At 38.4% G+C, this 27,195-nt stretch overlaps 1 protein-coding gene across 12 annotated transcripts in view; it reads left to right on the top strand.

Moving 5' to 3' along the window:
• Positions 1-27,195, top strand: part of ZBTB20 (zinc finger and BTB domain containing 20) — a 775,204-nt gene that overhangs the window by 392,517 nt on the left and 355,492 nt on the right. For 3 of the 12 annotated variants that reach the window (XM_087439639.1, XM_087439638.1, XM_087439635.1), the window contains exon 1: positions 11,168-11,426. The exons of the other annotated variants lie outside the window; for them this stretch is intronic. The gene's annotated coding sequence lies outside the window, so the exon portion shown is untranslated. Of the gene's footprint in view, positions 1-11,167; positions 11,427-27,195 lie in introns of those variants that run through there. 12 annotated transcript variants of the gene reach the window in all.

The raw sequence follows: 27,195 nt of genomic DNA, 5'->3' as shown, positions 1-27,195 counted from the left end.
GCTATCAAATCAGAGCTCACTCTTCAAATCCCAGCACTAATCGAGACGATAAAGAGCTACCTTTCGATTAATCCTGCCCTGGACTTTCGGTGCAAGATACTGCAGTTTAATTACTGAGTGAAATTCACTTTGTCTGATCTGCGTGTCTTTGCTGTAATGTCATAATATAATCAGCATCACCCCCATCTGAAACACGGGCCTGTGAAGTCCAAGGACCTGTGTGATTGGAAGAAATAAAATGATCCTCAAACAACAACCAGCTGCAGTGCAGCAATTATTCAAACCTTGTTTTCATCTGTGTGTCATTCTCCCATTGGCTTGTCTTGACAGCAACTGAGAAAGGGATGGGAGAGAGTGTGATTGAAAAGGAGATTGACCTGACGGAATCAGACTAGGTGTGGGAGGGAAGAGCCAAGCTGTATAAAATCTTAAGGCTAATTAAACTTGGTTTTTCTCTAATATATATCCCACTGGCAGCTCCTGATCCCACAAGTCCATGCTAAACCATTCAGCTGATATCTCCCCGCAATTAAAATCTCCCCTTCGTTGAAACTCTATAAAATAATTTTACTTCTCTGAAAATAATTTATTTTTCTTTTTAAAACTGGCAATTACTTGACAGATTTTTTTTGTATAGGTCTCAATGTAGTTTTTGTATGTTAAACTCAATAAGAGAAGAAGGTTGCAGATTTTCTTCTGTCAGAGATAATGGCCTTTGAGGGCATCCTTTCTAGATTTTCATAGACCCACTGCCTTACATAGAAGCACTGAATCCAGAAAGATATCTGGCTTTCCCATGAATTATTACCCCATATTCTACAAAATGTTTAACGTAACCTACCCTAGGTCCTATATTTGGAAAGTTGCTGAGCCAGGATTTGAACCAAGATTTATCTTATTCTGGTTCATACTCTTCTGACTCTTCTATCCTCCCTCTCTCTCTCTCTTTTTTTTTTCGTGAGGAAGATTAGCCCTGAGTTAACATCTGTTGCCAATCCTCTTCTTTTTGCTGAGGAAGATTGGCCCTGGACTGATATCAGTGCCCATCTTCCTCTACTTTATATGTAGGACGCCTGCCACAGCATGGCTTGATAAGCAGTGCATAGTTCCACACCCAGAATCTGAAACTGTGAACCCCGGGCCGCCAAAGCGGAGCATTCGAACTTAACCACTATGCCACTGGGCTGGCCCATACCATCCCTCTCTTTATTATTATTTATGATTAATACCCCTCTAGTGATTCATTTAACACATTATTATTGAGCATCTCATAGATACCAAGCACTGTGCTAGACTCCACATATACATTAGTCAGACTAGGAAGGAAGAATCAGCTGGTTTCTATCTTCAAAGGCTTTTAAGTTTGGTAGTTCAGTTGCTTTTGTGACTTTTATGGTAAATTGACATTTTAAATCCAAAAAGCAATTGGACAATTAAGAACAAATGTAGAATATGAAGTCCAGAAGGTCTTTTTTATTTCTCTGTTTTTATTCATAGTATTATTCTACCCATCACCCAAAAATCTCAGAACCAAGATTCCCAAAGAATCTCAGGGTCCTATGACTCATATATAATCAATCATCAAGTTCTATCAAATCATATCACATATGATCCACTGCCAAGACCCCTGAGCCTATGCTCAAACAGTAAGCACAGAGGTTAAGCAGGCAGCCTCTGGAGTCAGATGACCTGGGTTTGAATCCTGGTTTATCACTTATTAATTGTATACGCTTGAGGAAGTTGTTTAATCCTCATCTGTAAAATAGAAACAATAAAGTTACTTGCCTTTTAGAATTGACATGCAGATTAAATGGGTTAATCCACATAAAGCACATAGTACAGTGCCTGGCACTTAATAGAGGTTTCATGAATATTAATGATCATTTCTTCCTTCGCAATGTCTTGAGAACATTTCATTTCCTTTCTATTTCTATTGACACTACTGAGGTCAGATCTTTATCTCATAGTGCCTGGGTTATTGCAATGGATCTCTCTCTGTCTCTCTTTCTCTTTCATTATGTCTAGGCTTTCCCTGTTTCAATTTATTCTGCCCACCATTCCCAGTTACTTATACTAAAGTACCACTGTGATGGTGCCAGTGCCCTACTTGTAAGCCTTTAATAGACTTCTTTTGCCCACAGAATACAGCAGATTACTTGGACCAATATTCAGGAACCCCCTTCACATTCCAGGCTCAATCTATCTTTCCAACGCTATTTTCCTATAGTAATTTCCACTAACTTGTTTATTTGCTGCTCCCAAATATATCTTGCAGTTTGCTACTTTCATGCCTTTTCTCCTGCCCTTCACATCACCTGATTCTTATCACTTCCCAAATCTTACACATTTTTCAAAGTTCAGCTAGATTTCTTCATTGTAGTGAAGCTTTCCATTGTCGGCTGAGATATGTAACGGTTTTCTCTAAACCCCTATTCTGAATGTCTGAATTGCCTTGTATTATAATTGTTTTTGGACATTATTACAATAATTAGACATTAAGTGCCGCAGACACAGGACAGTGTCTCAATACACAGCATTGATTGCCCAAGAGCATCTAGAGAACCTCAAACATAGTAGGTACACAGTTAATATATGCCAAATGAATAAGTGGTCTGAATTTGGAGTTTTGTCCTTGCTCCAACCACTTTTTCTTTCCCACAAATCACTCCGAATTTTGCCCTTTATTCTTAATGCTTGTCTACACTTCCTTTTGAATATTTTGAAACCTCTCTTTCCTTGACCCCCTACTCTGATCATTCACTTATAGTCTTTCCATTCCTCAGTCATCAAGCTACCCCCTCACTCATCATGTCCACAAGAATAGTCAGGCTGCTAATGGGTCTTGTTTCCTCTGTTCTAGTTCATTCTGTGCCATCTACATCAATGCTAGAGATACTTGCTTATCTATAGAACAGAGATGATAGAACCTGCTCTTTGTACTTTTTATTTTTTGGAGGTGACAGGAAAGCTAATTTTTATGAAAATATTTTATAAACTGTATAAAGCTCTACAAGTATAAGGTGTAGTCTATAGTGTCTAAATATTTTCCAATAAGCATGTATTCATGTATTAAATGTATAATTAAAAATATAAAAAGATCTGATGAGCTGTATCATATTTCTTGAATCTAAATAAGATATACATGTGTATCTCTGGATTGTTCCTTCTACATTCATGTATCTTCCCTTTTTTTCTATCTCATCCCACCCCTCACTTGAGCAACTCACATTGTTCAGCCTCACTCTTTCCATCTACAGGGCAAATGCGAGTCTTTCTTAAAAGACCTATGCTGAGAACGGTTTTAATGATTTTTTTTTTTAAATCAGCAAGCAGGGCTGATCCTTAACAGACTGACAGGAAGAATCTTAACAGTTTCTAACCATTCCTGAAACAGCATTAAATATAAATCAGTTTTATCCTATACCACAAATATCAAGATTGTGCACATTATCTGGCCATGTAGATTTTAATGAAATTTTTGAGTCAAAAACCTAACCAGAGGACAATATTTATGGTAACATTGTCCAGACATCAGTCTACTGCCTAGATCCAATTTTTTCTTAGGTGATATGTTTATATTAACCATGGGGTGAATTGATGGACAATTTGATGATGACTTAGAACTTGAAATCATAGCCCCTAACAACCCAGTACTGGAGAAAGACATTTCAGCTTTGTTTTATTATTATTAAGACGAACCAGAACAGGCAGATCAGTCTTCATTCCATTGTTTCTAGTGGTCCCAGAATACTCCATATGAGGTTCAGTGGCAGGCAGGCAGTCTGGGCCAGCCAGTCTTGTATTGGATAGCTTACCTATGTTGATTTAAAACAAAAGGTGTCCATATTCTTGAAGCATAGCTTTATTGTCCCTGAATTCCTATGGACATCATCAGTGGATTCATATTCCTATGAATTTTCTTTTCCATGAGGTCTGACGTCATTACTCTAAGTTTTCAGATTTTGATGATAAGCTGTAGGCGTCATCCAGGCTCCTCTCTTGCCTCCCCCATCAGCAGCTCCCATTCCTACACATCGTCCAGCTGCCACCAAAACACTCCCTTGCCTGACTGTGTCACTCTCTTCCAGGGGAAACTGATATACCAGAGGCAGCAAAATCTTTACTCCTTCCTAACTGGCCTTTTGGCTCCTCTTGCTTGTTTGGAGTTTTGAGTTAAATTTTTCAAGTTAATATTTAACTCATGAGATAACTGTTTACAAAATTGTTAGTTGATAGTCAGGGATTTTTTCCCCCTGGATTAATATGGTTAAAGTTTAACTTAGTGGAACAGCTCATTAAAAAATAATAAATATATATGTATATAATTAAATAAAAGTATTAACTCTGGGAATTTTGTTGATATGTTCTCATGACTCAAAATGGAATATTTGTTCTAGTCTAGATAAAAGAAAGACCTTGATTATAGGCCTGGCAAGCTAACTCTGGGGAAGAATTTGAGCAGAAAGGGGAGCCAGAGTCTATTCCTGGGTGGCAGGTGACATGCCAATCATGGGAATATCTCTTTTTTTCATAATAAAATACCCTTTATTCATATTCTTGGTAATATCACATGCAAAAGAAGTTTTTGGGATTCTCTCCAAGTAGTATATTTGGATAATTTTAGGTTTTGATCAGTCCTGTGCTATCTTGTGATATTTTATAATGCCAGTGACCTTATATGTTACAACATGATCAAATCTTAGATACAGACATAGGGTGAGAAATCACTCTGTTCAGGTACTGCCCTCCAGCCATATTTGTAAGTCAGGAAGGACTGTTTCTTCTCCTGAGACAAAGATGAACTCAAGCTCCATCTGATAATTCCTAGAGTATACTTGTGTTCTTACAAGAAATCTTCATGCTCTTGCTAGGGTTCAGGGGTACAACCTAGCACTGAAACCATATTCACGTTACTTTGGTTAACTTGGGAATGGTTTTCATCTTTACTGCTTGCAGTGTGGACCTCAAGGAACAATTCTTGGAAGAAATTGAGTAGAGCAAGTAACTGAATCTTGTAGAACTATGAGGTGCTGCATATATGTGAATTTCAAGTTCAGTATGGAGGTCTCTGAAATTCTGTGCTGTTGAAGACACTCTATGTTCCGCCTATATGTAGAAATCTGTCCATTTGGCCGGTTTCTAGTTAAATGATCATTTATAGATGTTCAAAAGTTAGTTGCTAATAATTTTTGCTCTTAGAATAAACAAGCTTCAAGCCAAACCAAGAACTAGATTTTCTGCTCTATTCTATTGCATTCAAAGTCATAAAGCCAGACATTCAAACCTGGATATCTCATGAGCACCTTCTAAGAGTTCATTGTTTTGCCAAATATGCTGTATTTATACCAAATCACAAGTAACTTGAGATTCAATTACTAGTAACAGATTTCATATTTAATGAGACTTAAATAGGTCTTAAGCGCCCAATAAGGTAGTAGGAAAAACTGGAAAGAGAGGTGTCCCAGAAGATAGCCACAGTGTTTCAAGTAGGAGGAAGTGGTTAACCTTGTCAAATTGCTGCTAAAGAGCTGAGTAAGATGAGAATAAAAATGTGCCCCTTGGATTTGGCAACAGCAGATATGGTAGACTGGAATGGATGAAAGCCTTGTTGGAATAGGTTGAGGAAAGAATAGAAAGTGAAGATATGGTAATAGCTAATATAGACAATTCTTGCAATAAATTTTGCTATGACGAGAACAAATGGGAAACAACTGGAGAGAGACTTAGGATCAAGAAAGTATCATAAAGATTTGCAAAGCATGGTAGTTTTTTGTCTTATTTTGTGTTTTTGTTTGTTTGTTTGATCTCCTTCCCCAGTTGCAAAACAATGTGAACAAGAATCAAAGCCTCAAATGTGGAGTAAAAAGAGATATGGAAAAGGCAAAGCCAGTCTGGTAAAATATAAAAAATATTGGCTAAGATTCAACAGATCTGGGTTCTAATTCAAATTCTACCAGCTGCTGGTAACACAGCCCTAAATAACATTTCTGTGACTGTCAGTCTAGTTATTTATTGATAACACCTAAAGTCCATTTGTGATACTCTAGTTCCGTGAAGGGAAAAATAACAGGCATATTTCAGAAATCTCTCTCTAGTAGAAATAAAATTTATATAATTTTTAACCATTTATAAAACACTTTATTATTTAGAAAGCACACACATCTTGTTAGTTAACCCTCCCAAGACCGCTATGACGTAGGTGGTTATATTATTTTATGTAACAGAAAAGGAAACCAAGGCTCTGAAAGATTAAGTAACTGGCAAAATCATACAGTGTGCAGACAGCAGAGGCAGGGCTTAAACCCAGATTTTCAGAATATAATTCAAAGGTTCTTCGCACCACACAGTGCTCTCCCTCTGCTTCTCTTGTAGTCTGTTGTTTTGCTTTGTCTCCTCATTCTTCAATGAATCCCCTTTTTTTTCATTTCTAGTCCAAGTTTCCATTATTTTTCTTTCTTTCCATTCCACTTTCTGCTAGACTTTTCAGATATGGTCAACTACCTAAATATCTGCATTTCTTCATAAAACAGAGCCAGGTGCACAGGGTTGGGGATCTGTATTAACTGCATAGGAAGAACAATCCCACGCCAAAATGTTTTACTAGTCTAATGAAATTGCATTTCAAACAGCCCATGGAAAACCAACGCTCTGACCACAATGGCCAGTGTTAGCAGTAGAAATTCCTTTGTAGTATCTTGTCATTGGGCTTACAAGCTTTTAAAACCAGAGAATGGAAAGGGAAGAACAAGAAGGTAGGAGAGGAAAATGGGAAAGGGGAAGTAGGAGAAAAGATGGCACCGAGGGGTACAAGTGTTGCTCAATGTAGGCCCTGCAGACCAAAAATTATTGTGTTTCTAACACTATTGATTTTTTCAGCAGCTGATATTTCAATCTGGGTGCAGTGTGTCTGTGAGTCTACGCACACTGTCAAGAAGAAATATGATAGTGTCTTAAAAGATTAATAATATCGCTGGTCCTCTGGAGGCCTGTCTTAATTCACTGGCCTGTTCTCTGGCATGTACTGTAATTTATCTAGTCTGATTTGAATAGCAAATGGCAATCGGCTGCCATTAGGGAAATGGGCATCATTCTTATTGATCCAGCATGGGCTGGATTTTATTTAAGGAGAACTGCAAAATGTTATTACCTTCAGGAAGAGAAACGGAAAAGGGAGTTGTTCCCTCACGTATTTTGGAAGTATTCTACCTTAAAAAGGAGAATGGATTGTGGATTTAGGAGAACAGAGGGAGATGATGATCCTATTGTGTGAACAGGGATATGTACAGTCTGTTTTCAGCATAGTTGTTTACCAGCACGAAAGAATTCTCGTGGTTATGAGAAAGAGGCCCTTGGCTTCAGAGGTTCCAACATTGGGGAGTTAGTCAGATCTGACCTCTTTCATTGTCCAACTTTGTGAAAAGCCCCTAGTTGCTCAGAATCCATTTGTCAGTCTGTAGAATGGGCTAAAAAATCTACTGGCCACATAAAAGATTTGTTTAGCGTTTGTTTCACATCCTGGGAGCCTTGGATAAAGGGTGCTATGGAATAAGACAGAAAAAGCAAAGAGAGCCTATTTAACACTGGGGGGTGAGGTTTCAATATTTATTATTGCCCTTTACTTAGGACTGTTGAAGGGACAGGTTATGCACTGAGTGAAGCATGACTAACTAGCCTCATAATTCTCGTTAACCAGAATGGGCATCTCTCAGGTTAACATTGAATATATTGACTCGAATGTTCACCTGTTAGCGGCAGAGCTAAACCTGTGCTTCAACCTTGTTTTATAGAATCAAGGAAGGCTGTCAGCATTATGGTAGCAAATATGGGAGACAGTCAGACCTAGTCTTTCTGTCTATCCGTCCCCCTCAGCTCTCTGCCACAGGAAGAGGGGCTGAGTGTGCCATTCCCAGTAGAGCTTGTTGGAGATTTGCTGTGGAGGAGCACACACATACCCTATCCCTACCCTTCCTTAGCAGCCCCAGGAAGGGAGAAAGGTATGACAAAGGTGGCCAGAGGAAGTGCTTATTGCTACTGAAATTCTTCTCCATTCTACCTCGGGTTGTTATGGAAAGAAACGATAATGTGCTCCAGGAAATGGCCAAGTATAAAAGCAATAAAATAAATTGAAAATGACTTTGTTTTTTTGAGCGGCAGTAATTGCTATATGTTGTGATGTTTGCATAAGGAATTAGTTAATGTGTAGCAGAATGGCATGTGATACTTTTTATTTGCCTGATGACTATAGTCTCTGAGTGAATGACTTATTAAGGTTAATAAAGAAAAATTTGCTTGTGACTTGTAATGATCCAATTGCTAGAATTTAGCATCCCCTTATGCATTGTTGCCTAAAGGGGAGAAGGAAAAAACCCACACACATTAATGGCCGACTGGCTATGATTTTTTATAGTGGTGTGAGAACAAACAATGTCTTCTAAATTGTTGGTCTGTCTATCTTTCTGCCTGCCTGGGCAGGAACGTTATGGCTTTCTTAATTCTCCTGTGTGATTTATCATCCTAAATTCATTGTTTTGCATAACTCTGCTCAAAATGAAGAAATGTCATTATTTTGCAGCGAAAAAGTTGTCATTTGCATAATGCCTGCCATTAATTATTGTGAGACTAATGCAGTTGTTGATATTTTTAGGGCACAGTGGTACAGCCTGCACCTTGTATAATGTCATTCTGAAAACATTGGTAGTTAATAGGTGCCACAACATTGCACAAATGGAAAAGAAGATGATGAAGAAGAAGGGGACACAATGGAACAGGCTGTGATCTTTATTTAGCTTTTTTTTTTTTCCCCCTGAAATGCTTGGTGAAGAAAGACTATAAAAGGAAGCGAATAGAGCAGGGAGCTGTGACATCCAAGAGAACAAAGGGATTGAAAAGCAGAGGGTTTCTATTTAGACGGAATTAGTACAACCTGGGTTCCAGCCAGTTTCATGGAGGAAGTCATGTCTCCTCTGTTTTGGCTTACCTACTTAACCAAAGCCCTGAACAGAATGTAGGGTTGGGCTTTTTTAAACCATCAATTAGGATAAGGGTTTGCTCTGAAACAGGCTCATCTTGTGACATAATTCTCTTAACTGGATGCTTGGCCAAAGTTAGGAGGACACATCATGGTTTCATGGAAGAGAGCTGAAGACTATGGTTTTCAGGTTTTGATTAATCAGCCTTCTGTGCTTCCCTTATTTCAGTATTTTTATCTAGGGCCATGGCTTTCCTTTTCTGCAAAAAGGGGAGGAATACAGTAGTAGCATATTAAGATGACAATTTTTTTCCCTTCTGTTCCTTGCAATAGTACTAACTTTTGCATCTGATTCTTCAGAACAAGGATCTACCAAGGCTTTCTATTTCACAGGTAAATGAAAGTCAGTTATAAAAATTCGATCAGAGATGAAACTCATTACACTGAGTCTGGGAGGCATAAATATTACAAATATAGGTAAGTGTTGATCTTTTTAGTCATGGGAGCTTAAAAAAAAAAAAACAGCCTCACATCAAATAGATTTTTTTTCCTAATTTCACTGTTTCATGTATATTATAAATTTAGATATTTCTTCTTTATCATTAAATTTAAAAGACATAAAAGAAATGGAGCCTCAAAAGTAGGTCTAGTTGCTAAGACTGACCAGAGATATTTAAAAAGAAGATATTGTCCTTCAATGTTTAAAGCCTAGCATCGTAAACTCTGGAAAAGGCAGTATTTTTCAGACTGTAATCCAGATTCTGGTGGCTATACTGTGCCCAAAGACCAACTATTATTTTGGAGCCTCCTTAAAGCCAGATGATGCTTGCGAAAGGGCCAGAGGATCTGGAGGAGTCCATAAGGGGCTGTCCCAGTTTGTCTTATAATAAATACCTCAGCAGAATTCTGGCTGGGATAGTCTTGGAGATCTCACCTTGGATTTTGGACCTTAATCTGCATGTGTTCCATTCTGGAACACGTAAAAAACATGAATTCTGGATTAGGAAAATTTTAATTCCCCACAGTGATGTCACCATTATAAATTGCCACATTTGGGGTTGTAAAAAACAAATGAACCCATGCGTCAGTTGAGACCAGTCTCCACTGCTGCTTCTCGCTTTTCCGAATCTTCTGAAGAAAAGGAAATTGTTCTTTTTACTGAGATAAAATCACTAGAGGCATACAATTTAAAAACACAAGTAAGAGGTCCAACATGGGGGGAAATGGAGAGGAAATGAAAGAAGGGATTCGCACTTCATATGGTGTGCTAGGACAAGACTCATTCTTAATCTTCTTGTGTTTGTAGCCTAGTAATGCCTAGTTGTCTATCATGTATTCTACGTCTAGATATAAATCCTACATATAGATACATATGGATATCTGATGATTAAATTAGCAAGTTATACCATGATTGGGGTGACCAACTCATCTTGACCAGAATTTTCCCCGTTTTAACACTGAAAGTCCCACATCCCAGAAATCTCAGTCTCATGCAAACCAAGGCAGTTGGTTACCCTAACCATGATGGATACTTACAAGGCATATTGATTTAATAGCTGCATTATATATTTCATCTTATATTTGAAAAGGCTTTCATATTTAGTGAACAAACTGCTGTTAGGAACCCTTTTTTATAACATCCATTTGCTAAAGCATTTTACCTAACTGTAAGAGAGAGTTGAGTAAAGAGGTGTAGATTTCCATGCATTGAGTGTCTAGCACTTTGATCAGCAATACTCTGGAAAGTAGCAGTCTCATAGTAAATAATCAGCATCAGCTCTGATCCCCTGTGTTCAGGAAATAATTTTAGAGCTCCAGCCTTCCATAGAAACAGGGTAGGAATCCATATGTTAGTTGGCATGATTTTCACCACCTAACATCTGATAATCATGTCAGACTGGCATTCTTTAATATTCACTGATTCCTGCCAGGACTTCTAACTTCTCTATCCTTTACTTTAGAGTTTTTCTCCTTTTACAGCCAGACACTGTGCTAAGAACTGGGAACACAAGATGAATAAGACACGGTCCTTCACTATGAGTTTTTCAATCTAATCTATGAAGGGAAAAAAAGCTGCCAGAATGAATTTTATATAGCATATGTCTAATTGAGGCAATTGCTTTATTCGCTGAGATTAGTTTACACTATCACAAAGCTTAGACGTAGAAGAATCTCACTTAAAATTTTGTTATTGTTTGTTTCATGGATCAGTTTGTTCATTTGTTTAATAAACATTTATTGAATCTCTACTATCTGCTCAGCAGTGTTCTGAACATTGTGGATACAAAGAAGAGTTATGTTTGGTACTTTCACAAAACAAAGAGTATGAAAGAATCCCTCACTCCCCCTCCAGATTGGGAGTTCCTCAAGTGCAAGATTGCCACGGCAGCGTTCCATGCCAGTCCAAGTCCCCAGGACCAGTCGGGCTGCAGAAATTCCTACCTTTATAGACTCGAAGGTGACGTTATTTCTAGTTAACTATCTAATTTGACTTTACTTCTCCCAAGGCCTTTATTCTAAGACTTGAGCTGTACCTTGCAGGTGGGTGCCCAGATTGGCCTGTGCAGTCAGACGGAAAGAACAGAGGCCTCTGGGACAATCCAGAGCAGCCACTACACCATGCAGAGTAAAGATTTTCTATTTAAAGTTGATGTGACTGGGATGAGATGGATAAGTACGAGAACACTTTATTCATCTACTTATTAATTCTGTCATTTAATATCTAGAAACCACACATAATGTTTCAGACATTGTTCTAATTATTGAGAAGATGGTGAGAAGTTCAAGTCCCCTATGAAACTTATTTTATAGTGGAAGGAGAGAGAGCCAACAATTAAGTAAGCAAAAGACATATCATTTTAAATAATGATAGGATCTGGGAAGAAAATAATGTAGGGTAAGGGGGTATAAAATAGGGATAGATGATGGAGAAAGTGCTGTTGGAAATAAGGTAGGTAAGGAAGGTCTCAGTAAGCGGGAGACATTTGAGCAAATATTTAAATAATGAGAAGGAGCTAAACATGTGGTGATCAGGAGGAAGAGGATTTTAGGCAGAGGGAATAGATGTTGTAAAGTAAGAATAACATGAAATATTCCAGGCAGAGCAAGAAGAAATGTGTGGCTCCACTGGAGTGAAGAGAGAATGACCATGTAGCTAGGTAGGGGCCAGATCCCTTAGGCCATGCTAAAGACTGACAGGAAGCCATAAGAGGGTTTTAGGAAAGGCAAGTGATCTAATTTATAGACTAAAGGAGATCTGTGTCTACTCTGTGGAGAAGAGACTGAAGGGGTAACGGATGGAGCAGGATGACCAGGTAGGAGTTACGGTGGTAGCCCAGTATGAGATGGGCAATGGCAGGGGAGAGGAGGAAGCGTGGTTCAGTTCTGAATAATTTGGAGCTAACAGGAAGGCAGTTGCTGAGGGACTTGATGTGGAGTAGATTAGAAAGAGAGACATCAGGTGTGATGAGTCCCAGCTGTTTGGCCTGAGCAAGCGGATAAATGGCAATATTAGCTCCATGGAGTTGGGAGCAATGGGGGATATGGAGGAAAGGGCAGGTTTGGGGCAGACATAATTATGAGTTAATTTGGGGACATGTTGACTTTGAGATTCTTATCCAAGTGAAAAAATTGAATAGGCATTTGGATATATGATTTGGGAGCTCAGAGGAGGGATTAGGGCTGAAGACGCAAACTCTTTCTTTTCTTTTTTTGGTTCCTACATATGTACTGTACTTTGTTTAGAATGTAAGCCTACAGAGTGCAAGGAATGGACTCTGAGCAGTTTTTGGAGGTAAAGATGCATACTCTATGTTATTTGATGATGAATATACAGGTGCTACTTTCATTCATTCTATCTTTGGAAAGTCCTGGATGAATATAGCAAAGAGGTACTAACAAAACCATGTGAACACTTCCTGAGAACACATGTGGTTTATGACCTCACTGAGATGTAAGACAAACATCAATTATTGTTTCCATAATGATATAAGACAGAGGGGAAAACACATATTCTGTAGTTTATTAATGTGAGTAGAATCAATGTGAGTTAGAAGAGGGGAGGTAAAACTTGGACCCAATTTTGGAAGTGGAGAGGATTTAAACAGGCAGGGCATTCCAGATAGGGAGAGTCAGGAGCAGATGTACAAAGACGTGAATTCACTTTCTCTTTAGGGGGAAGCAAGGATGCAGAATAAGGAGACTGGCCTGACAGGAGCAGTATTTTTGTGTTTGTGAAACAAGGAGATGAATTTATAAACATTGAACTTACCCTGTAGCACACTGGTCCTCATCTCTAGGGTATTTCAGAATCACTTTTGGAGCTTAAAAATGTGGATGCCTGGATATCACTTCTGGAAATTCTGACTCTATAGGTCTTGGAAGGGCCCTGGCATTTGTACTTTTCACAGGGAGCTTGTTCCAGAACATACGTCTCTCCTAAAACTGTGATTATTTACTAGAGTTCATAGTCCTACTGGACGCCTAGGTAGAGTTGTTTCCAGTCACCATTCTAGTGTGGGCCCCCAAGCTGGCTCTTCTGGTTTCAGAATGTTTATTTCCCTACTTACACAGAAATTGAAGTTTGTAGCTTTCTCTGTCTTTTAGTTATGCTATAAGCATAGGTTGTGGTTTTATTTTCTCTCTTTGTTGATCTACATTACTTCTGGAGGATATTTGGAGAATTCAAATTTAGTTTGCTCTCATTATCCAGTAGGAATCTAGAAGCCTGCAAATCGGTTTCAAGAGTAGCTTCCTGCCTTTATAGATTGTTGCTGTGCAGTTGTATATCATGAACACCTAAATTTATAATCCCATAGACCCAACATGTAAACTTCTGATGCTCCACTTTAGTGATTTGAAATTTCCATGGTAAAATCAGCAACTCAGGTTTAAAAAGATTCTGTGTTTTGGATTCTAATGAAATCTCGAAGTTTGGATGTCAAATGTTATTGTTATTAATATTACTTTATTTAAAGGAGTAGAGACTCACTCAGCTTGCTCAAGTGAGGGGGATATGTTTCTGAGTCGTATGTGGCACCATAAAGGAACTCTAAGGAGAGGTTCTGGTGAGGTCATTCCAGATCTAGGGCTGCTCCGGGGACTTTTGCCACAGGAGTTCCTGGAACTTTAGTAGACTAAGTATCACGGGTCAGCTTTTCTGCGTTTCTCTGCCTAATTCTTCTTTTAGTACTAATAGACTGTACGTCATTTTCCTGTTTTATAATGTCCTGTCACGGCTCCTCCATTTTCTTTCTACTCTATGGTCCCTTGCACAATCACTTACGGCTGGGTGTGGATGTACGGGTGAATAAAAGCTGTGGAAGGGGCCGTCTCTCTTAACAAGGAGCTCTGGGTACGAGAGGTGCTGGGATTATTACACCAAATACAGCACGGGGAATTAGACTTCATCGAACTAAGCTCCTGCTTATTTGACCAAATCTGTGATGATTTTTCCTGAATGATTCACTCTATATGGTTCGTTTGTTCTGTATAGCATCAGCATCTGTTAAACAGATATAGCAATGGAGAAATAAACAAAAGAGTTTGGAAATCAAAAAGAGCAGAAGTGTTATGCTGTGGGCCTAGATAATATAACTTAATATTCGTGGCTATTATGGAGCCTCAATTGAAAGCAAAATTTAGGAGTTTAGGAGAAATAGTTATAGAAACACTCTTCTAATTCTTAAGATTCCATATTATTAACTCACAGGCCATTGGAATTTTTTGAGGAGGAGCCTAAGACTAAAATCACAGGGCTATGAAAGGTTTTTAATTTAAGAGGCAGAGTATCTGTTATAACTACATAGTCTCAAACACTTAAGATTTTAGAAAGCAACACGTACTATCTATAAAAACAGAAGAGAGAAGACTCCTAGGAACAAAACTGTCTATAGGAAGCTACTTTTTAGGCCTTTAAGGAAGGACAGTTTGTGTAGATTTATATTTTAAGTAACATTTTCTATAAAATTAATGTGCTTTCATTATGGAAAATTTCAAAATAAACAAAAATTATTTAAAATTCCTCTGCCCAGAAACAACCGCTTTTAGTGTTTTTATACATATTTTTCAGTCTTTTTCCACTGTATGTGTACACATCTATCATTTCTTAAGCAATATTTAACTCAGCAATAGTTACTTAAACATATTCTTGGTTAATATGCCTTTTTATTTAACAGTATTCCAAAAACATTTCTTTATGTCACTAAGTGGTATTCCAAATATGATTTTTTAATAACTGCATAGTAGTCCAATATATGGATGTATTGTTATTTATTTAATTAACCTTCTATTGCCAAAGTTTCCAGTTTTTCACAATTGTAAGTAATGCCATGATAAACACTCTTCCTTTAAATCTTTGTGTAGATCTTTGATTATTTCCTCTCGATAAATTCCTAGATGTGAAATTTCTGGGTCAAATAGCATTCATATCTTTTTAAGTTTTTGATGCATATTGCTAAGATGTTCTCCAGAGTTGTGCCAATTTTATTCTTTCTGTGTTAACATCTTAAAGTTTCCTTCCAAAAGAAACTCAATTTGAAGCTGTGCCGTTACCCTTCTCTGAGTCCTCTGGTCCACCGGTTACAGCCTCCTCAAGTTAACTCTTACCTCAAGGTTATACTTATAGTAACAGAAACATTTTTGTAGCTTATTTATGCTGCAAATGAGACAGTTTAAAGAATATAATTTGTCAGTGGGGTTAGAATGTGTTCCTGTCTTATGCCTGCTCTGTGCAAGCATTCTGCTTATCCTGGATAACAGACAGACAAAAAGCAAGAAAGACACAGAGAGAGAGGGTGGGGGGAAAGGAGGGAGGGAGGGAGGGAGGAAGGGAGAGGGAGAGAGAAAGAAAGAAAGGAAGGGAGGGAGGGAGGGAGGAAGGAAGAGAAAAAGGAAGGAAGGAAGGGGAAGGAAGGAAAGGAGGAAGGAAGGTAGGAAAGAAAAATCTTACCTCTCTTGTTTGGACTGATTGAGCACTCACAATGTGTGCTCGAAACTGAACATGCATGAGACCTGAGTCCTGCCCTCTGAGACCAGGCAATTCCATGTATGGCGATTCATAGGCATAATCTGAATTGTGGGCTTCTAGGACAACGCCCTATTGTTAAAGTGCTTGAACCATAGGGTGCAGGCCGACTACAGGACACCTGTGATCCACACTTGCAGGTGGACTGTGTAAATAAGTCTTAATATCTGTGGAGTCTGGAAGAAGGGGAAGTTTGGGTATCTGTTTCAACTCTAGAATAATACACAAAACTCAAGCGTTTCCTGCAGGGATAAATGGAGATAAGTGGCAGACTAGAAATAGGTGATGAGATGAGGAGAGAAAAAAAATCTACTCTTTCCCACTTCTCCCACTGTGTCCCCTCCGGGGGAGTCTGTGCCACTGGTAGGAGGCCAGGTTCCTCCATGTGGTAGCTTTGAGTTCCTGAGGTTTTCAAAACTGCTTTGGGAAGGGTATAGCATGGATATAGAGACTATTTTCTTGTGAAGACAATGGGACCATATTGGAAATTGGGCCTGTCATGAATAATCAGAAAGGTTGCTGTGGACCTGGAACCTCCTGGAGTGCTGGAGCGAGGTGGTGCGGTTTGTCACACCGTGGGGAGGTGTGATGGGGGATGGGGATTGCTTGACTGAGAGTTAAAGAAGCGAGAGTTTCTATCCCACTGCCTGGACTGAACAGGCTTTCCGACAGTTCCTTGGTTAGCTAAAACTGGCATGAGTTAGAGGGACAATTGTAACAGTGACATAAAAATTCCAAATAGCCCTTCTGAATAGATCTTCACACATTTAGAAAATGCATAATAAATGACATATAGTGAAAATGTAAACAAGCCATTTAATAACATTTTAATGCTTGATTCTGATCTCTTAATTAAAATGTGCATAAAAGAAAACAATGGTGGAACATCTGTGTGTGTTATTGGGCTAGCAGGATTTATGCTGCACCCTGGGCTTTTTTGTTCCCTTCTCAGTGTGTGTGAATGTGGGAGGGTTTCCTCTTTGAGACACAGTTACCCTGTGGGTAACTGTGAGCCCCACAGGGTCTGTGTTCCCACCCACCTTCTCTTGGCTGAGGTTGTCTCCCCTTTTTTTTTCCTCTTGTATTAAATACTGTGTGACTTGCTCTCTGCTTAAATTAAACTACTCTCATCATTTGATCTGAAAGCCACTCTTCACCCCACCCCTCTAACCTGAAACCCTGACCTAACCCTGACTCACTCTTGTTATGTCAGCACATGTACACAGCATTACCTAATGTTTTTGGCCTCAGTGAATAATCTCAGAGAGCTTTGGGGAAAGCATGGCCCTTTGTATCTGTGACCTTGTAGCGGTTATTACTCAGCTGGACACTATGAGGTTTAGATGTTCAAGACAGACATTCTACTCACTCCTGCTGGTGATTTTTTAAAAATTATTATTCACTTGGGGGATGTATTTCTGAGCTTCATTTTGCCCAATTTTAAGTGACAGTACCAGCAATCACGAAAGTCGAGGGTTATTAAGGGCTTTAAGATCTTCCAGAGAAAATGTTACACCATGAAATGCTTTTATTTCTATCCTTACGTGGAACATACCTGATCACCAAAAAGTTTGGCTTTAATTAAACTGGCAAAAAAAATACCTTCTATCTTCTTTTACTCCCAGAAGAATTCTGTATCATTTATACAATAGAAAGTCACAGCCAAAAGGCCTTCTTAAACATATAATAATTAATATTTAATGTCCCCGTTTATGAGGAGGACATTGTACTGGGACTATCTCTAATCTTCACAATGTTCCTGCAGAATAGGTGGTTTTATTCTTTATTCCACAGCTGATGAAACTGAGATTCAGAGCCGTTTAAGTGACGCACCTAAATCTGTATTGTTAACAAGTGGGAGACCTGGGATTCGAGGCCATAACCTTTCCACAACATCAGGCCCTATCATACCATAGCTCCCATTTCTTGTAGACAGGAGCTGATGGTGTTCTGAAAGAGTTAAGTAAAATGTATCCTGTTTGTGACAAATGTCTGAAACTTGTTTTTATAACTTGGATTTAATTCACAAATAAAGAGTAATTATCAATATGTCACAGATGAAGAGCTGCATGTATGGATCTGCGTGATTTCTGTTGCTGGCTTAGGGCTGCAGTGTGCCCCAGGGAGTTTCACAGATCCACATGGCATCCCCCAGTGCTGGGTTCTGTGTAAGTGGAACAAGTGTAAAACTCCTGTGTGTTGGGATAGCTCATGAGTGGTTACTATCTGAGGAAATTTGCAAAAAATTACCTTACCATATGTAGACATAGTTTCTTTTCTGAATTTATTCTTAACACGTGAGTGGGGGCAAAATACCAGTTTTGTGTACAGGTTTTGCATTTTTTGATGGATGTTTGTTTCGGGGAGTGTTGCCCCGAGATAGGAAGAAGAAGTCGGGGTGTGATTCTCTCCTTCCTCTACCTCTATTTCCCATCCAATTCAGTTTTACCAGTTTGCCATAATTCTTTGATGAAAAAAATGTAAAACGTTCACAGAGTAGAAGTTATTAGGACTTTAAATCACACAGGACTACCCAAGGGGTAATTTTGGGGGCCTGGATTTTACATATTTAGTTTTCTGGTTGAGGGTATGCACTGCGTCCCGGGGATGTAGACCTTAGACCTGTCCCACAGCCCTTTGTTTTCCTCTGGGTCTGAGATAACCTCTGCTTTAGACTTGTTATGTATCCTGAAACAGACTGGTTGTTGGATTTATATGATGGTTAGGCTGTGTGTGGGGGGAGGGTCATAGGATATTCAGGTGTGTATTAAGGAAAGCATCAGGATCTAGTGGGAAAAACAGGCGCGTTGGAGTATCACAGGAGCTCAACTCTTTTGCTTACTAGCTGTGCAGCTGTGGGTGAGTTCCTTAACTCACCGAGCCTCAGATTTATCATCTGTAAAATGGACATGAATAATAATACCGACTTTGTAGAGATATCGTGCAGATTAAATGAGATGGCACATTTAAAACATTTGGGACAGTGCTTGACGCTCAGTGAGTGTTGGTTGCTTATATTTCATGCAGCGAGGAAAGGGAAAAATAGGAAAGAGTTGGAAATTAGAAGATGATATTGAGTTTGAGAAAAATGTTTTCATCACTTCGATTCAGCATAGTAGAAAGAGTGTCTGTAAGGCAGAGACCTAGGTTTCACTTCCAGCTCTGTCACAGGAAAGCTGCAAAATCTTTGCTCTTAGCCTCTCAGTGTCTCGGTTTCCTCGTCTTTAAAAGGACTAAGTCAGAATGCATGATCTCTATTTAGTTATATAGTTTTGCCGTCAGATTTTTCTCCCTCCCAAAGCAGTCTATGGCTGTCACTCAACAGTGTGCAAGCCTCAGAGGCCAACAGCCAAGTATCTAGACAGGCCTATTGTTAAGATATGCTTTTCCTTGTGCAAGTATGTTTACATGTGCTTTTATGTTCTTTGTGTATTTGTCATGTGTCTGAGTATTTATGCACCTGCATGCTTGTTGACTAAGCACACTAGCGCACATTCATACATTTTTTTGTGGATATGTGTGTTTATATATAACCTATATATATACAGTATGTGTGTATATATATAAATATATGTCTGTGTGTATGAGAAACAGATGCACTGTAGGCAGATAAAGCAGATAAATATAGATCCAAATAGAAGCAAAGCATATAAATATAGATGTTATATAGAGTGAAAGCAAGCAGATCAGCACCATTTCATTATTGCTTGAAGTCTTTGTAATAGAAGAGTTGAAAATCAGTAACTGACATTGAAATTGTTGATTGAATGACACTGTCAGATCAGAAGGCACAGTATAAGGTAAGAAAATAACCTTTCTTTCAACTTGGAGAAGCAATTAGCAGGAAGATTTATTACTTTTAATTATTTGATTTATGAAAGTTTTTAGATGCTATCTAGTGTGATGTTTTTAAGAGTACAAATATGTCACCTTTCCTGAAAATACTACCAGACAACACAAAATAATACAGTCCTGAGAAAGGACTTGACAAAGGTGACAAGATCCCTTTTGTTTGCAGACTATGATTGGCAGCTCATTCCTGTTTCTAGTTGTGGACAGATGAGTTGGTTTCATTCTACATTATTTTTCACAAGCCCTCTGAAGTTTTTAAGGAAACCCACCTAAAGGAGATATTTTGAAACACAAGGCCAAAGTCACCATTGTTGAGTTATTTTTGTGGGGACGCTTGCAATTGTGTTTAGTGAGTGTGTTGTATGAGTAAAACTGGGCTTCCATCTGTTACTTTCATGTCACTGTTTTCACCAGTCAAAATAATCGGTCATGAGTTTTTGCTTTATTTTGTTTTGTTTTCATGGAGAGGGTATTGTGAGTTATTTTTAGCAGATTCGAGTTAACTGTGTAATTTTTTTTATTGTTGCAAGTTATATCTTTGTCATGTGTTCAAATACTATTTGAAAATAAGGAGTTTCTCCTCTTTTCCCCCAAATCTCCTCTATTTCCCTAAACACATCGTGTCTCTTCTTCCGCTTTGTTGTAAGAACATCCAGAGAAGCTAAAATTTGAAGAAAGCCCTGGAAATCGTGCAGACACAGATCCTGCTTTTGCTTAATACCACAAAACTGCTGAAGTTGTTGTTGTTGGTTTTTCTGTTGTGTGGTTTACTCTTGCTTTTCCTTATAAGGATGAGAAAAGAAGTAGAAGAAGGTGTTCTAGTTCTCTCCTCTTTTGTGCTTCTTCTAAACCAGAAGTTAGTGTTTCTTTCTTCCTGCTCCCAATCGAGTTTAGACTTGAGAAAGAGAAGGAGAGAAGGACAAGGCAATAAGGACTCATTAAAAGTTGCGGGATAAATTAGAGCTGCCTAAGGCACTATTAATTCTTTCTTTGAAATCTGTTTGGCTACTATTACTTTTTTATAAGTTCTTTGTCATGTTATGATTTTACAAATATATTTTAAAAAAGTGTCCCGGTGGTCTTGAGAATAGTACATCTCGTACACACACACACACAATCTAGACTCAAAGCATTATGACCTATTTAGCTTAAGAAATATTGAAATATTTTAGGATTAAAATTCTGAGAGAAGTTATATACACAGACAGACACACACACATATACACACACACACACTCCTTTTCTTTTTTTGTTCTGTGTTTCTTTCCTTTTCCCCTGGCTTAAGATATTTACTATTCAGCTTTTGTCAATTTTGTAGTAATTACCAGAAATTTTGGCAAGGAGAAAAAAAATCGTATAGGCACACATACACACACACATGCACATACACATACACACAGACATATTGAATTGTTAATGTTATATTAATCACCTGATTTTTTATGCACTGTACTTTTTTTTTGTGTGTGTGAGGAAGATCAGCCCTGAGCTAACATCCATGCCAATCTTCCTCTTTTTTGCTGAGGAAGACTGACCCTGAGCTAACATCTGTGCCTATCTTCCTCCACTTTGTATGGGATGCCGCCAAAGCATGGCCTGACAAGCAGTGCATTGGTGTGCGCCCGGGATCCAAACCCGGGCCGCCAGCAGCAGAGCGTGCACTTAACTGCTACACCACGGGGCTGGCCCCTATGCATTGTATTTTTTAAACTTGTATCTAGTATAAATCTTTAAAGGAATTTTTATAAATAATACTCTAATATCTGGTCTGATTTAAAGGTTCCTAGGAGACTGTGCTTTTCCCTACCTATGACAAAGAACATTTTCCAAATATGCATTTGGAAAACAGGGATTTATCAGAGCCAAAAGCAAAGCACGAACCTCCTTCTTTTTGGGAGTCATTTACCCTTCCCACCTCCTACTTGGAGCGTGTGGTGGCTCTTGTCATTGGCATGGAGAATTCTTTTTGGTTAGGTGGCTTCATGTTCTGCTGCTGGTTTTGTGATGCGTTACAGTACATATGGGCCTGGGAGAAAAAGAGATCCTCATCTTCGCCCGCATAAATTTTTAATTAGCTCTGTATCCTTAAGCAGGTTAGCTAATGGCTCTGTAACTAGGTTGCTAATCTATGAAATTTAGACCAACCTTATTTACTTCACAGGAGGTTTGTATCAAATGGAATGATATTAATGAAATATGTGGCACATGATATGTACTCAATAAATGCTAGTTTCCTTCTGGCCTATTAATTTTAATGTATGTCTGCGATTTTCTCTTCCTCTGCCTCCTCACCACTGTTTCATAGCATCACACTGTAGCCATTAGAAATTATAGCCAATGCTAGAGAAACAGGAGCAAGGGGTTTTAAAAATTAGCATCTAATACCCACCCTGAGAACGGACTTATGAAGAAAAAGATCTAAGGAAACCTTCATGAATTCTTGCCTCCTGTAAGGGTGATGTTTTCTACTGATCAAATAGGAGTGGGAGACGTTTCAACAAAGTGTTGCTGAAATCCTGTTCACGTCAATAAAGTGGAATGAAATATCCGTCCAAGTGGTGTACACTAAGCTTTTAAAAATACTAGGACATACTTTTATTGCCCATTCATATACCAAGTGAATGTCCATCATTCCACGGTGGATGTTGTTCACCTTACGGCCCTATAGATTAGGCTCCTTAATTAGCACCTACTCCTTTTAGGGAAAAGTGTGTAGTCAGAATCCAAATGTCGTTGAAGTTGCTGAATAGTTGCTGTATGTTTTCTTTTTTAAGGAATAGGGAGGAAAAAAAAATACCTTCCACTCTAAGATATTTGGAGCTGCTTTTCATCCTAGAGCTGATCATTTTAGCTGAAATGTAAACCCCGTAAGAGTTAAGGTTTATAAGGAAAACAATGACACAATCTTAATTACAATGATTCTGGCAGTGATGTCCCTGTTATCCAGAGACCTCTTTCTCATGTCTGAGTTTCTTTTAACCTCCTAAGACTGCACTTGCCGTGTAACTGCAATTTTAGTATGCAACTCTTTCTGACTTTTTTTGGAATTGAGGGTGTTTGGCCAGTATCATTAAGCCACATGAAGCCACTAGGATTTCTCTGGATCTCCTCCTGCTCTGCCATAATCAGCCTTAAAATAGTTGTATCTGTGGAATGGAAAGAAAGAAAAGAGAAAAGAAAGGTGACCTGCCGTAGTGGAAAATGAGTGGTCTGGAGACTGTGAGCTTCTGTCTCTATCTTCCATGAGATGCCTATAACACTCAGCCCCAGCTCCTTGTTGACAAGACAGGGGTCTAGACAGCTGTAACATTCTATGGCAAAGCCTATAAGTTGTCAATACCTTGTTGCAATTGTTTTTTTTTAATTTAAGCGTATACTAAAGGCCTATTTATTATATAATACTAAATTTAAATTTTTTCTTCCTTTATGATTTCTAAGAATCTCAAAGCACATTAACAAAACAATGATTTTTATTGAGGAAGAGGAACAAATAAAAGTTGGAGAAACAGATGAAAAATGAGAGAGAGGGAAGCATTTGAGGTCAAGAATGGGTATAAATGAGCTAGAAACAGAATAAAAAGTGACTCCATCCAAAGATCCAAAGAATAAGAGGAGGAAGGAAAGGAAGAGGAAGAGAAGACTTAGAATAAGGATAAAAAATTAAATATCAGATAGCTTTGAGGTGAACATTTTTGTATAATGTGAGGAGTCCTTATCTTACAAAAGGGAATCTTTTGAAATCTTTCTATGTGGCATTTAAAAAGAAATTCAATTTGTACAACTTTGACTTATACTGTGCTGTGGAGAAATGAACTGTGAGCTTTAGATGCTAGTCCCAAGTCTGTCTCAAAATATATATCCCAAGAAAATTATCTTCTGAGCTTCAGAATCTTCATATATAAAGTGAGGGGGCCAGGCAAGTTCTCATCCGCTTTTAAGAATCCATGAAATGAAATAGCACACGGGATGGTCTTGTTGATGTACTGCCAGGATTCTTATTGAAGGAAGTTGCCGAAATTCATTAGATTATACCAACGACCAGTTAAAAAAAAAAAGAAAACTTTTTGAAGGTTTTGACTGAAATGTACATGCTTAGTTCTAGATGAGTTAACAAGATGGTAGCCACATGTTGTAAAAAGTGCTATGGCTACCAAACATGCTTTTAGTTGCATCTTCAACTGGCATTTTTGAGAGATTATACTTGCAACTCTTTCTCTAAAGGTCTCATTCTCCAATTAACTAAAAGATGGCATTTCCGACTTTCTGATCCAGAAATTTTTTTCTCATAAAACTCCTGTTTAACCAAGAAAATGGAAATGAGTACATTCTTGGTTGCCCTTCTATTAATTTAAATTTGCATAACCTAATCAACACTCAACCTGCCTTGCCCTTCAACAAAAAGTTATATTCTCTCCCCTTACTAAATGGCTACATTCTTCTCAGTATTTTTTAAAAGATGAATTATGTTGCTATTCCATGACTTTTTCTTTAGAATGTGTCCATGGAAATTAGAATGGACTTTTCTGTGCCCAAGACTGAAATGAAAAATGGTCAAAAAGGGCTGGTGGAAATGAACACCAAACTTTGCTGATGTTATCAGTATTACAATTTTTGTTAAGCTTTTTTCTAATAAAATGGAACTGAAGTCAACTGACCCCCAAATAACTATCTGATACTTCCTCTACATCATTATTTTGTGTCTACAGATAAGTGATAGAGTAATACAGCCTAAGATTTCCTGCAAATCATTAGAATATGTTTTTCTGAGGCTTTTCTAGTGCACTTTCCCTACAGAGACGTTTCTCCTGTAATCAATTTACTCTTTCAACAACTATTTGCTAAGGTTAGAGAATGTACCAAGCTCTGTGCTAGGTGCTCGGCATACAACCATGTGCACACGGCCATCGGTCATTAAAGCATCCCTGACAACTGGATGGAGTCGGCATCTGTTTAATATTTTCTAAGCTAAAATGGGTGAAAAGAGATCATTGGATGATCAGAAATGAAACCACAAACTCTTGTTCTTTCTTTTGGATGACCTCATGATTTTTCCCAGTCACCATTTACAAACTCACATTCAGGAAGGAAACAAGCTCCCTGCCTGTTCTCTAGCTGGCTGCTAATAAAGAGAATTTCTATTTCGTTCTCACCTTCGTGGATGTTCTTAGCCATAGGAGGGCAGTCAGGTACAGGAAGGTCCTGTGCCTAGCAGCAGAATCAACCTCACTCTTACTTTCTGGCCTAAGCTTTGGGAACTCATTGTAAGGCATGGAAGCACTGGGCAGCCTCAGAGGACTGGGGATGTCTCTAATCATCCAGATCAAAAGTTCAATTTTAAGTGCTCTCCATAAGCATAATATAAGAAATTACAGTTATTTAAATTTCTTTTACAAACATTGTTCATCAGTTTAGAGTCTTTCCTCATTTTGCCCATCTCTCTTTCATTAGCCTATGTAGGGCTGTTCTGTTTAGCCAAATAATTTGTGGCATATCTTCTTCCAAAGTAAAACAGCATCGTATTTAAAGATTTCTAAATGCATTCTTTATGCATTTTTAAAAGAGGTGGGTAAAATAGAACGTATTTCTCTTTGCCCTGATGAGATCCCTGTGTGTCTTTCAAATAACATTTGCAACTAGGTAAACTAGTTGGGCCATAGTGTTGGCTATTGCAGATGCAGATTCACAAATGCATAGAGAGAAGCATAAATAGGTGCATATGGAGAAGGCTGACAGTTTTGTGGAATTGCTTTCGAGTAATTTGACACATTAGTACTTTCAGACATTCACCTGCCAGTAATCCTCATTAGAAATAAGATTGGAATATTGGGATCACTGTCTCCAGACCGTTTTTCTGAGACCCGAACAATAACCAAAAGTCAGAGCTAGAGGGGATAAGAACGAAACCATTGCAGGCATTGAATTGTTTCTCTAGATGAGCTCTGGCTCTCTCCCCTCCATTCCTCCTTTCTTCTCGCCCTGTTCCTCTCTTTCTCTTTTTTCCTCCCTCTCCTCCCGCTCCTTTCTTTTCAGAGTTCTGAATTCATTAGATGGCATAGTGTAAATCAATAGTAAACGCTTCCCGCCTACTCTGTACTCAGTTACGCAACATCACATAACCGGTACACAGAGACAAAAAGGGAAAAAGCACACACAGCCTTTACATTCAAAAGCTCTTGCATAATTTTACTTTTCCACAGCCAAAAAGAAAAAAAAAAGGAAATAACAGATGGAGAAACTTACAGTTTTTTTTTCCCTTTTCTCAGACTGTTGAAAAGGGAGTTAGTTAACATCCATGGCCATTTCTAGTTGCCCTAGGCTGCAGCAAAATATCCCATAATTGTCAGTGCCTTAACTGGCCTTAAAACAGGATTTTGTGACTCTCCATGATGTGGTGAATTTTCCAGGTAATATAAGACTAAAATTATTCTGAGGTGTTTAATGCTGACTTGGTTTTTACTTATTTTGTGAAAAATCAACAACATTTAAAGTACGAAATGAATTTTAAAATAGAAAGAGGATAAGAAAGATGGCTGTGTGTGTGTGTGTGTGTGTGTGTGTGTGTGTGTGTTTTCATTTGAAATGTATCCTGATGTAATATTTATGTAAAAAGCCAGTTATATAAACCCTGTCTTCTGTTGGCTTTTACTTTGGGGGCTGCATAAAGCTCTAGTGTTTTTTTCTCATGACAAAGTACATTCAAACCCCAAAGTCTTACGACATCTAGATGCCACAGCAGAGACACTTAATTCAAACTCCCCATAGCATTCACTCCCTAAACAACAGTTCCGTTTAAGAACCTGTGGATTCTGGAATTCTCATTTAGGACTTTCTGTCACACTATTCTTTGAAACACCTTTGGATTCATTGCATTGCCTGTAAGTCTCAAATGTATAATAAAAGTCATTGTTTTTCTCTTTCTCTCTTTGTAGCTCTTCTTTCCCATACCCTCTACTTTTTCGTTGGAGTGACTCCCTTCCCGACTTAAATGGGAACACACTGAGATTTGTATGAGGTTTATCAGTTTTCCTTCCCTGTTACAGTATTTTGTTTCACTTAACTGACTGACGTCCTCTGGGAACATCTGGGAACAGGCAGTTGTCTGATGAGAGAGGTTGGAAGGCATCTGGGGTTTGTCCTTCCTTTTAGTTTCTGCCCATCAAATGGTTAGAAAATGGATACAAAATGATAGGGAGCACAGCAATAGGAATTGTTAGGTATCTTCTAGAAGAAAGTAAGATGGGTTGTGTGAGGAGTGAGGTGGTAGTTGTTCTGATTGTTCTTAACGCCGTCAGAAAAGGTACAAGTGGGCAGGAGAGAGCATGGATCTGAGTAAGATCTATTGAGGCCTTCA

This window comes from Ceratotherium simum, chromosome 15, assembly GCF_057802395.1.
Source record: "Ceratotherium simum simum isolate JZ-2026a chromosome 15, ASM5780239v1, whole genome shotgun sequence".
NCBI lineage: Eukaryota > Metazoa > Chordata > Mammalia > Perissodactyla > Rhinocerotidae > Ceratotherium > Ceratotherium simum.
Note: the sequence above shows the minus strand (reverse complement) of the source record. Positions and strands in the feature narration are given on the sequence as shown.